This window comes from Suncus etruscus, chromosome 1, assembly GCF_024139225.1.
Source record: "Suncus etruscus isolate mSunEtr1 chromosome 1, mSunEtr1.pri.cur, whole genome shotgun sequence".
Classification (NCBI taxonomy): Eukaryota; Metazoa; Chordata; class Mammalia; order Eulipotyphla; family Soricidae; genus Suncus; species Suncus etruscus.
The window spans coordinates 131655104-131671066 of NC_064848.1; the positions used below are offsets into that span (position 1 = coordinate 131655104).

At 34.8% G+C, this 15963-nt stretch overlaps 1 non-coding gene across 1 annotated transcript; it reads right to left on the reverse strand.

The window, feature by feature from the left end:
- Positions 1-12307: 12307 nt before the first annotated feature.
- On the reverse strand, positions 12308-12519 carry LOC125995168 (small nucleolar RNA U3). The gene has a single exon (XR_007490756.1). It is a non-coding gene; the product is annotated as a small nucleolar RNA U3 (small nucleolar RNA).
- Positions 12520-15963: the final 3444 nt, after the last annotated feature.

Sequence of the window (15963 nt, forward strand, 5' to 3'; positions counted from 1 at the left end):
TTATTTTATTCCTATAATAAATGGTCAGATATCTAATATTTCATAAGCTTTCATGCAGTTTGGCCTTCAAAATTAAAGACTTTTATTTAATTAGAAATATATGGCCTGGGGCCAGAGCAGTGGTGCAGCAGTAGGACATTTGCCTTGCACACGGTTGACCTAGGATGGACCATGTTTCGATCCTGGCATCCCATATTGTCCCCCAAGACAGGAGAAATTTCTGAGTGCAGAGCCAGGAGTAACCCCAGTGTCACAAGGTGTGGCCCAAAAATCAAAAAACAAACAAACAAGCAAAAACAAAAACAAGAAAGAGAGGGAAGGAAGGAGGGAGAGGGAAGGAAGGAAATATAGTGCCCAGAAAAATAGCTGTCTTCCAAGTAGAAGATGGTGATTTAATCTATAGTGCCAACACATGTACCACGACTATTCTGGAAGCTTTACTGTTCATTATGATTGGCACTGCAAGTGACCTGTTTTGAGCACTAAAACCATAATGCATGTGAGCAATACAACTAGAAAATTTGACCCTTGAGAAGCCATATGAGCATCCTTATATGCAACCTCTGACAAACACCAAAACTAAATGTGTGAGCACCACAGTCATGTTGAGAATAACTCCTGCTCTTCACAACAACAACAACAACAACAACAACAACAACAACAACAACAACAACAAAATCAATGTGGAAGAATCAAAAGTAGCAAAATAGGCCCAGAGATATACTAAAGCAGATAAGGCACTTGCCTGGCATGCAGCAAAACCTGGTACAGTCCTAGGTACTACAGGTGGTCCTCAATCTCTGCTAAGAACAATACCTGATCCAAAAAGCAATGAATATGCCCTAAACTCTTCCAAGTGTGAAACAAAAAGTTTACTAAAATAATTATAGATTATTATATATAAATATAGTATACATTTATAGCATGTAATATAAACTTTAATGTTTAATATAGCATTTTAGATCTAAATATAGACAATAATGTAATTCAATGGCTATTATTATTGTTATTCAATGTCCTTTACTACAAATGTATACATCTGAAAAGTAAACATAATTATTCTTAAATATTACATTACATTTTTTCTACAGTTATCTAGAGATATGTTCACTTTATCAGTGAAAATTTACATTTGGAAAAATTTTAAAAAATTAAATCAATAATCTACAATTTCTATTCACAAATAATAACACATCTCAATTCCTAAATCAACAGTGATAATCTATATTAAAATAGAAAAGAATCCTTAATAAGATATGAACTGAGTATGACCTGTTTGCAAATCTGTGGAGAATGGTAAAATGCATGAATTGTATTCAACTTTATATTTTTATGTCTCACTCTAAAGTTTATAGTATGAGAACAGAACTTATACAAAAATAAGCCAGTAAACCCCCTTTAAGTTCAGGCTGCATGTGTCAGTGATAGAGAAAGGAGAGTAAAATAAAGAACCTTTCTTCCACAGAAGGAATGTTACATTTTTTTCTTCATTATTTATTTATTTACTTACTTATTTATTTATTTGGTTTTGGGGCCACACCCGGCGGTGCTCAGGGGTCACTCCTGGCTGTCTGCTCAGAAATAGCTCCTGGCAGGCACGGGGGACCATATGGGATTCGAACCAACCACCTTTGGTCCTGGATCGGCTGCTTGCAAGGCAAACGCCGCTGTGCTATGTCTCCGGGCCTTCTTCATTATTTTTTACAGTTTTTTTTTTGTTTTGGGTGGCCAAATCCAGCACTGTTCGGACTTACTCCTTAATCTGCACTTAGGGACTGATTACTCCCTGCAGCAGTGCTAGTGGAAGTGAACCCAGGACAGTCAGATTTAAAACATTCTGCCTGCTGTACTATCTTTCCTGCCCCTTATTGCTTGTAATTTTGTGGTTAAGCCTCTTGATGTTGAAATTATAAATAAATAGAAGTTAAAATAAGAATGATAGGGCTGGAGAAATAGTACAGGAGTAAACCTTAATGCCAGGCATACTAATAGTGACTTACCTATTAATTTGGTTTCATTAACACAGATTGCAGTGCCAGTATTAATGTGTTAAGGCACTTGCATTTTATGCTGCAGACATTATTGTGATCCCTGGGACCCAGGACTACATATGGCCCACCCCACCATCACAATAAGTGATCCTTGAGTATCTTGGAATATGGTCCAACATCCCCCATCCATTCTCTACAACAGGAAAATGCTATTTTAAACCATAAAGCATAGATGAAATCTCCAGGGAGTAAAGAAATCTTAAAATGAAATGCAAATTACATTTTATCTGTAGAATTTTCCCTAAGGAGTCTTTCTAGAGTTTATGATCATATGTAATTTTTTTTAGTCTCTTCAGGAAAGGTGCCTTCTAGTCTTTAATTTTAACCATTTTTAAAAAGTGTTGAGCAATCATGCCCCCTTGTCCCTTGGAGACTGACAGTATTCTGAGCCATATGTCTTATTTCATAGTGTTGAATTTGTATTTAAATAATAGTTGTTTCTTTTTTTTAGGTAAACTATTTATTTTATTTTATCATTTTGGGGAAAGGGGTTCACAGGACCACACCGAGAAGTACTAGGGGCTTACACCTGGTTCTGTGTAAGGATCACTCTTGGCAGGGCTCTGCAGACCATATGAAGTACTAGAATTGGACACAGTCAACCATGTGCAAGGCTAGAACTTTACCCATTGTACTAGCTCTTGGGCTGAATTATTAATATTAAAAGGAAGCAATTACAAATATGTGCCTTTATCATATTTTGAGATATGCCCATGTGGACACATGCATTGCACACATACATGCATGTACATATGTGAGCTATTTAATATCATATAACTGAACTGTCCTTATTAAATTATTCTTCCCCATCAGTATTTTTTCCTTGTGTAAGCTCAGAAATATTTCTATTTTATTTTCAAATATAGAAATATCCATAAGATGGTGCTGTATCTTTAATTTAATTTGGTCATATGCTTGATTGCTAAAATGCATCTATTCCAGAGGTGGTTACAAAACAACATGACAGTTTAATCTTTAATAAGTCTTAAACTTTAGGAGTGTTTGTATGAGTATGAATAATAATTAAATTATTTATCTTTATATGTTATAGAATAGTTCAAATATCTTTGTTCAAGATTTGGTTGCTGAAAAAAATATTGAACTGCTCAAGGTAACTGGCAATTTAAAAAAAATAGTTACTTTGCACATACCACTTAAACAGATGAAGCAGTTGAATTATATACAGTATCAATTTGAAATAAGCTTTTTAAAATTGTCTTTAAAGTTCTTTTGAAAGATTCAGTTTGATGATAATTACAAGTGACATTGCATACAATCTCTTTCAAATATTGAAAAACTGTAGATGAATTAACTAAATTTTTCAATACCTCATACTTATAAGCAGAGAATGCTATGTCACATTAAATTGAAAAATATAAAAAGCAAGTGAATCATTATTAAGAACATATATTTAAGCTAAACTTTCTTTCAGGTATATAAACCAGCACATTAAAAATTATTTTAGAAAATATGTAATGCCAAATGATTGATGGCCTTTTTACCATCTCAAAATTTACCATCGCAAACATTTTCTATAATTTTTGTTTGTTTGTTTTTGGGACACACCCAGCAGTGCTCAGGGTTTACTCCTGGCAGGCTCTGAGGACCAAATGGTATGCTGGGAATTGAACCAAGGTTAGTCCCAGGTCTCTGCAGCCTGCAAGGCAAATGCCCTGCCACTGTACTATCTCTAGGGCCCCAATTTCCTATAATTTAACTTTATTTTATATATTAATATATCATTAATTTATTTTCTTATCCACACTAAAAAAGAAAATATAAATAAATTGAGTTTATGTAATAAGGGTAATATAATAAGTTATATATTTTGATTTAAAATAATATTCAAGGTAAACTTTCAATTATTTTACTAATTACTTTTCTATTTGATAGTAATGTTGGTTATACATTGATGCATAGTAGACATGAATGTCAATGTACCTTGAATTTCTACAACAATGTTTATCTCTTTTTAGGAAAGCAAAATGTATACATATATAATTTGTATGTTAAAAAAACACACAAAATCATGAAGTTGCAATATATTGCTAATGATTTTTGTCAATAAGTTTATTTTACAAATAGGACCAGCTGCATCTACTGGAAAATAGTGCTTCTGTAAAAATCAAAGAGAAAATACACATATCTTTTTAGAGAGAGAAAATTACCATAGAACAGAAGCTGTATGGAGGAAATTTTAAGAAATCAGATACATATAGAACAATTTCATGGTTGTCTTTGGATATCCTCATATCTAATTCATTTGTTGGGGTTATTGGGTTTTTATTTTTGTTTCAGTTTTGTTTGCAATCCACATCCAGAGGCACTTGGACTTACTCCTGGCTCATACTCAATTATTACTCATGGGATTATTTGCAGTGACAGGGATTAAATCATGGTCAGTTGTGTGCAAGGCAATGTCTTAACCTCTGTACTGTCTCTGCAGCAGCTAGATATTTATTAAAAATTTATTATGAGTCAGAAACTGTAATAGTGGAAATAAAAAGTGATGATCAAAAGACACCAATTTTCTCCCATAAAACATTGCAGAGTAAAAATAGATATTACTCAAAGCACTTTCAAAACTATATACTTGTATGCTTAAGTTGTTAAAAGTAGAAGGCCTGGGCATATTAAAAAATACAGAGAGGAGTAACATCATCTGGGAGAGTGATGAATAGTCATATTCAGGATAAGTGTGAAAATAAAATGCTTTTATTTATTTCGGACAGAGGATAGGGCACTTGCCTTGCACATAAAATGCTGGTTTTAGTTCATGCACTCCATATGGTACCCCAGCCCCACCAGCAATGATTTCCTTATCACAGAAACCAAAGTAAACTCTGAGCAAAAAAAAGTGTGGCCCAAAAACTGAGGTTAACTTCAAAATATTCTAGGATATCTATGCAGTTGTTTGGGCCATAGATAAAATAGTTTTAGGCATGATACATGAAAATACTTGGTTGGTTCTTATTTGTTTCTTATTACTGATTCTTATTTATTTTGTATTATTTCATTATCTGAGACAAGAATGAATTTGGTTCTATAACTCTGAAAAATTACTGCAGTGTTTGGAATAAAAAAAATTTAATGTCTCAAGTTTTGGGTTGTTAGCATAACAATGGAGGTTTTACTGTAGAGAATAGAAGAGAGGAAGAATGGAAAATTAAAAATAAGGAAGGAAAGTTACTGGGAAGAAATATAGAAAATTGAACTGAAATAACTTGGGAAGAAGTAGGTATTAGGAAAAAATAAGGTCTCATTTTTTGCATTGGTGCAGCACTAAGTTTATGAAATTCTTTTAAGAAAAATCACTTTGTGTTTGTCAGATTATAAATAGGACTCTTTGTCATGGTATCTTTTTTATATCCTGGAATCTTGAGCAATTCTGTCCTTTCTTTTAGAAGAATATTTGAGTCCCTATGTGTGTTCTAAATTCTTCCTACTTAGATTCTGTTATCACTGGAGTCTGGAGACCATAAAACCAGATAAACTTTCATGTGTAAAGCAAAACTAATTTCAGTATTCTGGATAGTGACAAAAATTCAGGATATGAGTGTTCTTCATATTCCTGATGCTTATTTTTCTCTTATTAGCTTAAGACATTTCAAACCAACCATTGTAAATACAGGCATTGAAAAGATAAAATAAATTTTCAAGAAATTTTATTAAAATCTACACTAAAATGAATAGATTGAACTTTTCTTTCTTTCAAAACTAGTGCTATATAATTCTTCACTAGACTAAGGACTCCTATAGATTTTAGTCATGCTACTGACACATGTTAACTATCAGAAATGGTCTAGTATCAGAAGTAGTTATTAATGATTTCAGCTGAGACAGGAGGTTTTATTTTACCCAACTCTACCCACAGAGAATGTTTGTCACAGTATGAAGCACTTGCTTTAATAAAGAATACTTAAGTCAAATTTATTACTTCCAGACTGTTACCTTTTTCATATTGATGGTGCTGCACTATTCAAATGTTGCCATTTACCATCTCAACAGGAAAGATTGAAACTGAACCTTTTATCAGCACCATCAATTTTTTTTCTCAGGAAACCATGTGAAAACTTGTTGTTGCTTTAAAAACACAGTACTATCCATGGGGGAAATGGAATAAAATCTAAAATCTTTCTTATCCTTACTATTCCTGAGCCTATGAATTATTTTTTATTTCTTTTCTTGTTATTTTGAAAGGGAGTCACACCAACTGTGAGAATAAGGGTTTATTCAAAGCTCTGAGCTCAGAGATGTGCGTACTAGGAATTAGTTAACCAAATATATTTTATCTAGCTACTAATAATTAATGTTTATTAATTACAACTAATTATTTTTAACCTAGCTATGTCAAAGGACAATGCTAAAGAACCATTAACCAGTTACATAACCAGTTACATAATATTGTTTGAAACTCTAAAAGAATCAGCATATGTGGTGATTTTTTTTTTTATCTAGAAGCATTGTTGCATATACTTTTTCTATGGCAACCATATATTTACACATATTCTTACCATGAAAACCTGGAAGAAATGGATAAATTTTTGGACTCATAATCGTCCACGGTTGAAGGAAGAGGATGTAGCATATCTAAACACCCCCATCAACATTGATGAAATTAAAACGGTAATCAAAAGTCTGCCCAAAAACAAAAGCCCAGGCCCAGATGGATTCACTAATGAATTCTTTCAAACCTTTCAAGAGGAACTTCTACCAATCCTGGCAAGACTCATGAAATCGAAAAAAACAGGAACACTTCCCAATAGCTTTTATGAATCCAACATCACCTTGATACCTAAAGCAGACAGAGATACTACCAAAAAAGAAAATTACAGACCAATATCGCTGATGAATGCAGATGCAAAGATCCTCAACAAAATCCTGGCAAATAGGATTCAATGCCTCATTAAGAAGATTATCCACTACAATCAAGTAGGTTTCATCCCAGGAATGCAAGGATGGTTTAACATCTGTAAATCTATCAATATAATACACAACATCAACAACAAGAAAAATAGAAATCACATGATCATATCAATAGATGCAGAGAAAGCATTTGATAAGGTCCAACACCCTTTCTTGATCAAAACTCTCAGCAAGATGGAAATGGAAGGAACCTTTCACAATATAGTTAAGGCCATCTACCACAAGCCAGAGGCAAATATTGTCCTTAATGGAGAAAAACTGAAAGCCTTTCCTCTAAATTCTGGAATAAGACAAGGCTGTCCTCTCTCACCACTCCTATTCAACATAGCACTGGAAGTACTTGCTATAGCAATTAGGCAAGAAAAGGATATCAAGGGGATCTGGATAGGAAAGGAAGAAGTAAAGCTCTCGCTGTTTGCAGATGACATGATACTCTACCTAGAAAACCCTAAAGTCTATATGAAAAAGCTTCTGGAAACAATAAGCTCATATAGCAAGGTGGCAGGCTACAAAATTAACACACAAAAATCAATGGCCTTTCTATACACCAATAGTAATAAGGAAGAAATTGATATTAAGAATACAACCCCATTCACAATAGTGCCACACAAACTCAAATATCTTGAAATCAACTTGACTAAAATGTGAAGGACCTATACAAAGAAAACTATAAAACTCTGCTCCAAGAAATAAGAGAGGACATGCGGAAATGGAAGCACATACCCTGCTCATGGATTGGCAGGATTAACATCATTAAAATGGCAATACTCCCCAAAGCACTGTACAGATTTAATGCAGTCCCTCTAAAGATACATATAACATTCTTCAAAGAGGTGGATCAGTTACTTTTGAAATTCATTTGGAACAATAAACACCCTCGAATAGCTAAAGCAATCATTGGCAAAAAGAATATGGGAGGAATTACTTTCCCCAACTTTAAACTGTACTACAAAGCAATAGTCATCAAAACAGCATGGTATTGGAATAAAGGCAGGCCCTCAATCTGAATACTCAGAGAATGTACTACAGTCAGAGTGTCAGTCAGATGATATTCAGAGAATGTTACTCAGACATGCAGTCACCTAATTTTAGATAAAGGAGCAAGAAATCCTAAATGGAGCAAAGAAACCTCTTCAACAAGTGGTATTGGCACAACTGGCTAGCCACGTGCAAAAAATTTAACTTAGACCCCCAGCTAACATCATGTATGAAGGTTAAATCCAAATGGATGAAAGACCTCGATATCAGACTCGAAACCATAAGATATATAGAACAACACGTAGGTAAAACACTTCAGGACATTGAGACTAAAGGCATCTTCAAAGAGGAAACTGCACTCTCCAAGCAAGTGAAAGCAGAGATTAACAGATGGGAATATATTAAACTGAGAAGCTTCTGCACCTCAAAAGAAATAGTGCCCAGGATACAAGAGCCCCCTACTGAGTGGGAGAAACTATTCACCCAATACCCATCAGATAAGGGGCTATTCTCCAAAATATACAAGGCACTGACAGAAATTTACAAGGAAAATAAACATCTAATCCCATCAAAAAATGGGGAGAAGAAATGGACAGACACTTTGACAAAGAAGAAATACAAATGGCCAAAAGACACATGAAAAAATGCTCCACATCACTAATCACCAGGGAGATGCAAATCAAAACAACTATGAGGTACCACCTCACACCCCAGAGATTGGCACACATCACAAAGAATGAGAATAAACAGTGTTGGCGGGGATGTGGAGAGAAAGGAACTCTTATCCACTGCTGGTGGGAATGCCATATGTTCAACCTTTATGGAAAGCAATATGGAGATTCCTCCAAAAACTGGAAATCGAGTTCCCATATGACCCAGCTATACCACTCCTAGGAATATACCCTAGGAACACAAAAATACAATACAAAAATCCCTTCCTTACACCTATATTCATTGCAGCATTATATACCATAGCAAGACTCTGGAAATAGCCAAGATACCCTTCAACAGATGAATGGCTAAAGAAACTGTGGTATATACATACAATGGAATATTATGCAGCTGTCAGGAGAGATGAAGTCATGAAATTTTCCTATACATGGATTTACATGGAATCTATTATGCTGAGTGAAATAAGTCAGAGAGAGAGAGAGAGATAGATGCAGAATGGTCTCATCTATGGGTTTTAAGAAAAATGAAAGACATTCTTGCAATAATAGCTTTCAGACATGAAAGAGAAAAGAGCTGGAAGTTTACAGCTCACCTCATGAAGCTCACCACAAACAGGAATGAGTTTAGTTAGAGAAATAATTACGTTTTGAACTATCCTAATAATGAGAATGTATGAGGGAAATAGAAAACCTGTCTAGAGTATAGGCGGGGGTTGGGTGGGGAGGAGGGAGATTTGGGACATTGGTGATGGGAATGTCTCACTGGTGATGGGTGGTGTTCTTTACATGACTGAAACCCAAACACAATCATGTATGTAATAAAGTTGTTTAAATTAAAAAAATAAAAGAAAAAATCATGGGTACATTGGCCACATAGGAGAAAGCTGGCACTCACGGGAGGAGAGGATGGGCTAAAACCTTGCCCTGCCAAAGCCATCCCTGCCACATTCTTTACCCAAAACTACTTTCCATATGGCCTTGCCTCACCACTCCTCTATGATTCTCTTTGGGTACACCAATCTGACCAAACTTCAGATACACCACGATTGGAACTGATGTCACCAGGACATTTTTTGGAGCAAGTGCAGGCACCATTCCCAGCATCTTCCTTCTAATAGAAGACCTGACAACCTCACAAAAAGTCATACTATTAGTAATAGTGCTTTAAATTTCTAGACAACTTTATTTATTTGATGCTGTCATCCCTATAGGAACACAACCAATTAACAGAATGGACAGCTTACCACAAGAGATAACTAAACCTTCTGTCATTGTATTAATGACTTCATTGGATATATAATAATTTTCACGAATTAGCTTGCCATTGTACTTTTTCTTATTTGTTTTATAAAATGTTCATTTTTCTCTTTCTTTCTCTTATTAATTTTGTCATTCTATTCTCTTTTATAATACCTTTCTTGTGCTTATCTAGAAACAAATGTAGTATGGTCAACAATGTAGTACATTTTATTTAAATAAAATTAAAAAAAAGGTGAGATAAGAAACTAAGACAGATTGGCAGTAAGATCCTTTTTGTGACTCAGAAGAGCCATTTTCTTCCCCCCAATTTTGCACTCTTAGAAAATCCTGGCTACAGAATTAGACTTTAGGCTCAAAAAGTTTATGAGAGACAGAGAGGGTCAGTTCTTAATAATCAAAGGAAAGAAGGATATGTATGTCAGGAAGATATCTCACTCCTAAACATATAAATACCAACGAGGGACCAGAGAAAGTTAAAACAACTGCTAAAAGACTTGAAGAAAGATTCAATAAGAACACAATAGTAGTTAGATACTTCAACAATGTTCTGTAACCTCTTGATAGATAAACAAGGCTAAAGCTCAACAAGGATATACTGGCTTTAAAGGAAGAAATGGAAAAGAGGGACTTAGTTTTTAATAAGGTTTTTAAGGTTTAAGGTTTTTAATACCACAAAGGTCAAATAAACATTTTTCTTCAATGCACATAAAATGTTCTCCAAGATATACCACATGGGTTGTAAAATATACTTTCATAAAATCAAAAGGATAGAAATTGCCTAGCTATCTTCTCAGACCATGATGGACTGTAAATAGATGTCAAATACTAACAAAAACAGAAAATAACTTTAACACCTGGAAATTAAACATGCTAATACTAAACAATCAGTGAGCCAGAGTGGAAATCTAAAGATTCCTGGAACCAAATGAAAATGAGGATATGAATTATTAGAATTGTGAGACAGAGCAAATATTGCATTAGGAAAAATTTTAGCTTTGCAAGCATTCATCAAAGAGGAAGGGCCTACATAAATAACTTAATGACACAGCTTAAAAAATTAAAAATGGGGGCTGGAGAGATAGCATGGAGGTAAGGCATTTGCCTTTCATGCAGGAGGTCATCAGTTCGAATCCCAGTGTCCCATATGGTCCCCCGTGCCTGCCAGGAGCAATTTCTGAGCATGGAGCCAGGAGTAACCCCTGAGCACTGCCGGGTGTGACCCAAAAACCACACACACACACACACAAAAAAAAATTTAAATGACAGGAAAAAAGATCCAAAAAGGGCAGGCAGAAGGAAATAACAAAAATTAGAACCAAAATTAATGAACTGTAAACCCAATATCCAATCTAAAAGGTCAATGAAAGAAAGAGTTGGTTCTTTGAGAAAATAGCATTAATTAGCAAGACTCACAAATAAAGAGATAGCCCTAGTAAGCCAAATCAGAAATGGAAGGAGTATGTCACAACAGACATTACAGAAATGTAAAAGATAAATAAGTTATTTTGGAAATCTTTATTCCAAGAAACAAGAGAACCAAGAAGAAATGGAAAATTTTATAGACTCATATAATCTCCCAAGGTAGAACCAATATGATTTGTAATAACATCTATCACTATTGAAGAAATTAAAATATCAATAAAAGGCCTCCCAAACAGAAGCCCAGACTTAGATGTATTTACTTGTGAATTCTTTCAAACCTATAAAGAGGACCTACTGCCAACTCCTTTAAAGTTCTTGCAAGAAATTGAAGAAATAGAAATATCTTGAACAGTTTCTATTTCCTAACTCTCTAATATTAAAAGAAAAAAACACCATAAAAATAAAAGTATTAGATGCAACTATCCTCAACAAAATAATATAAAGCAAAATCTAATAATTCATCAAAAAATACAAAATGATCAATTAGGATTCATTCCAGGGATGTAAGGATGGTTTAACATATGCAAGTCAACCAACATAATAAATCATATCAATGAAAGAAAAACAAATAGCATATGGTATTAATAGATGCAGAGAAAGTATTTGACTATAACAAACACAAATTTATAATAAAATCCCTCAACAAGATGGGAATTAAAGAAAATTTCTAGCCATTTATTATAAGCCCAAACCAAACAATATAGTCATAGGAGGAAAGTAAAAGCCTTTCCTTTAAAATCTGGCACAAAACAAGGCTACTCTTACAACTTCTATTCATTATTTCATTGTAAATACTTGCCATATCAATAAGGTAAAATAAAAATCAAAGGCATCCAGATAGGAAAGAAAAAAGTTAAGCTCTCACTGTTTACACTTGACATAGTACTATACTTGGAAAATATTAAAGACTACAGAAAAGCTTCCAAATACAAAAGATTTGTATAGTAAAATGGCAAGCAACAAAATTAATGTGCAGATATAAGTGATTTTTTTTTTGGTACCACTCAGACTGCATCCTCTCCCTCTACCCTTTCCAGAGTAAAGGGAGAATGATCATCCATGGCAGGAGGCAGTCGCAGAAGCTACGCCTAGGGCCGGCTTCAGGCTCAGGAGAGGACTCTCTGGCTCCTCCTCGTGGCTACGGGTGCTTTACACGATCAGAGAAACTCCTAGTCACATACTAGAGAAATGATCCCTGAAAGTATTGTCTTAATAAGTGATTTTTTGTTTGTTTGTTTGTTTGTTTGTTTTGTGGGTTTTAGGTCACACCCGGCAATGCTCAGGGGATACTCCTGGCTCCATGCTCAGATATTGCTCCTGGCAGTCACGGGGGCCCATATGGGAAACAGGATTCAAACTGATGACCTTCTGCATGAAAGGCAAACGCCTTACCTCCATGCTATCTCTCCAGCCTCAATAAGTGATGTTTTAATGTGCAAATTATGAAGGAGAAAAAAACTTTTATAAACTAATCTCACTCACAATTGTCTTGGGAAATCAAAGTATCTTGATATCTGAACAAAGAAAACTATAAAACCTTGCGTCAAGAGATAAAAGAGTATACAAGGAAATGGAAACATGTTCTGTGCTCATGGGTTGGGAGGATTCAATCATTAAAATGTTAATACTGGGATAGAAGTGACAGTACAATGTGTAGGGCATTTGCCTTGCATGCCACTGACCCTAATTCAATCCTTGGCATTCCATATGATTCCCCAAGTCTGCCAGGAGAGATTTCTGAGTGTAGAGCCAGGAGTAAGCCCTGAGTGCTGCCGGGTGTGCCCATCCCAAATGTTGATACTTCTTAAAGCTTTATAGAGATTTAAGGTTACCCATAATTTTTTTTAAAAAATCCCAGCTCAAACTCATGAAATTTATATGGAACAATAAACCACCATGAATATGAATAGTTAAGCATTCATTGGGTAAAAGAAGGAGGGAAGCATCATTTTCCCAAACTATAAACCAATCTATAAAGTAGTAATCATTAAAACAGCATGGAATTAAAAACAGACCCTCACATCAGATTTAAATATCCTGGGACTAAACCTCAGGTATATGATCATCAGCCTTTGATAAAGATGCAAAAAACACAAGGAGTGAAGCACAAAAAGACTATTCAACAAGGGGTGTTGGAAATGTTATCTACATGCAAAAAAAGTGAACAGAGAACTGTCTTTAATGCTGTCAACAAAAGTCAAATCAAAAAGGATAGCAGACCTGACACCATAAGGCACATAGTGGTAAGTATAGGCAGAACACACCATGACACTGAAGGCAAAGGCATCTTCAAAGATGAAACACCATTGGCCAAGGAAGTAGAAGTAATAATAAACAAACAATACTACATTAAACTAAGAAGCTTTTGCACCTCAAAGGAAAACTTGACTAGGATATAAAGACTACCCAGGGAATGGGAGAAAGCTATTTGCCCTACACACTCACCTGATAAGGGGTTAAATTCTAAGATATATAAGGCACTGGTAGAACTTAACAAGAAGAAAACATATAACTCCACCCAAAAATGGAGAGAAGAGATGAACAAAAAGTTCCTCAAAGAAGAAAAACAGATGGCTAAAACATGCATGAAATAAATGCTCCATATCATAATCATCAGGAAGATGCAAATCGAAATAACAATGAGACTTCATCTCAGAGACTGGCACACATCACAAAGAACAGAACAACCTGTGTTGGTGCAGATGTGAGGAGAAAGGGATTCTCATTCACTGCTGGTAGGAAAGCAGGCTGATGCAGCCTTTTTGAAAAACAGCATCGACCTTCCTCAAAAAACTATAAATTGAGCTTTTATGTGAGTAATACTGTACCTAGGAATATACCCTAGGGGCTTCAAACTGCAATACAGATAAGCTCTTTGTAACCCATGTTAATTGCAGCAGTATTCTGAATAACAAAATTCTGGAAACAACCCAACTTGTACTGTCTGGGGCCACACATGGTGTTCATAATCTACTCCTGATTCAGGCCTCAGAGATTGAACTCAAGGTATGTACACATAGAAAGCATGTGCTTGAGCTCATCAGTCTCTAGCTCTAGCTCTAAAATAAAAGATTATTTCTATAGGTAATAGAAGTAAATGATTAAATGTGCTGGTAGATTCTTTTTTCATTTAGATGCTTAATTGTCACTTTCTACCTTTGCTTCCTCTATTCCCACCAACTAATTTATTAATTAAGATTTCCCCTTTAATTATGCAACTAGTTTCTTTAATCAGTTTACAATTAGCTAGGGAAACTATTCAGCCTTTTTGAAGCAGATTTGCCTATTGTTACTTTCTACAATGATTTCAACGGGTTTTTTTTTTAATCTTAAAGCAATTTATTACTCCTAATTTTTTGAGAGGTACTCACTTTAGCTTCATACAAAAAAAAATCTAACAACACAGAGTTGACCTTAAGTAGTGTATCCCTAGAGCAAGCAGTCAGCAATGGTTGCTGATTGACTGAGAAACCTCATTAACAAAACGCTTGGCTTTGCTTTCATTCCAGTTTAACTATTTTTTGTGTGTGTGTAAAACTGCTTATTGGCAATTACTGGAATGGTTTCCATTTCCCTTTGCTGTTAAAGAAACTGGCAGAATTAAGCAATCAATGGCATTACCAAAATAATGACTACCTCTAGAATGGAAAAATTTCCAATTGGCTTGTGAATCATTATTTAATCTCTTGAGATTTACCTGAGTTTGAATATCCCACTTGATTGTGAGTGTTTAGAAATAAAACGAAAAGTAAAGAAATCTCCTGCTGAAACTAGGACTAGTGACCTATTCTGCTTCTTCCCTGGCTGTTTACATCCAGCTACTTTATTAGCATCTCATTGCTTTGGGTTTCCTAACTGCCTTTGGCACTGAAAGTACTCAAATTATCATGTGTAAAGGCAACCTTTGCCTTCATTCCCTAAGGGTTTAATTCATCCAGAATTACCTTTAGAGGCAGTTCTGCTGATCTATGTCCACTGATTTAATAATAAGGAACAAACAATGTTCTTCAGAGAAAGAAATTTTGGGCTGTTATGTTACTTGTGCTTCCTGTTTCAACGATATTTTAATCCAAATAAGATCACTTATTCTGGACAACATACAAAACAAAGAGAAATTAATACTGCCATCTTTAAGCAGATCCCAAGTTGAAAACCATGCATTTCTAAAAGATACTGTACTAAAACAATGTATGCAAAATGCATATATGGATTTAGCTACAAGAACCAGTTGCTCTTCCTTATTTTGGAAACATATCCCTCATGTTCTGGACCTGATCCTGGCTATGTACTTTGTGGTCATTCCTGACTGTGCTCCAGAGATTGAATCTGGTCTGCTGTGTGCAAAACATGCACCCAAACCTGTTAGGCTATCTCTCTGACTGTTTTGTTTTTAATGTCTTGTGTTTTCAATGTCTTGTTTATTGTATTTTGTGTTAGCTAATATAAATTTTAAAAGTTATAAATCTTTGACATTAAGTTACTTTTCTTAGACTTTCCTTCATTTGATGTATGTTTGGCCATGGTTAAAATGTTGCAAAAGTGTTTTAGAAACAAGTAATATTTTGTTATAAAGTCTGCAAGCTATTTCCAAAAAGTCATGATTTTACTGTGAGAAAGACAATAGTTTCATAAGACCCAAGAGACCAGAGATTGGA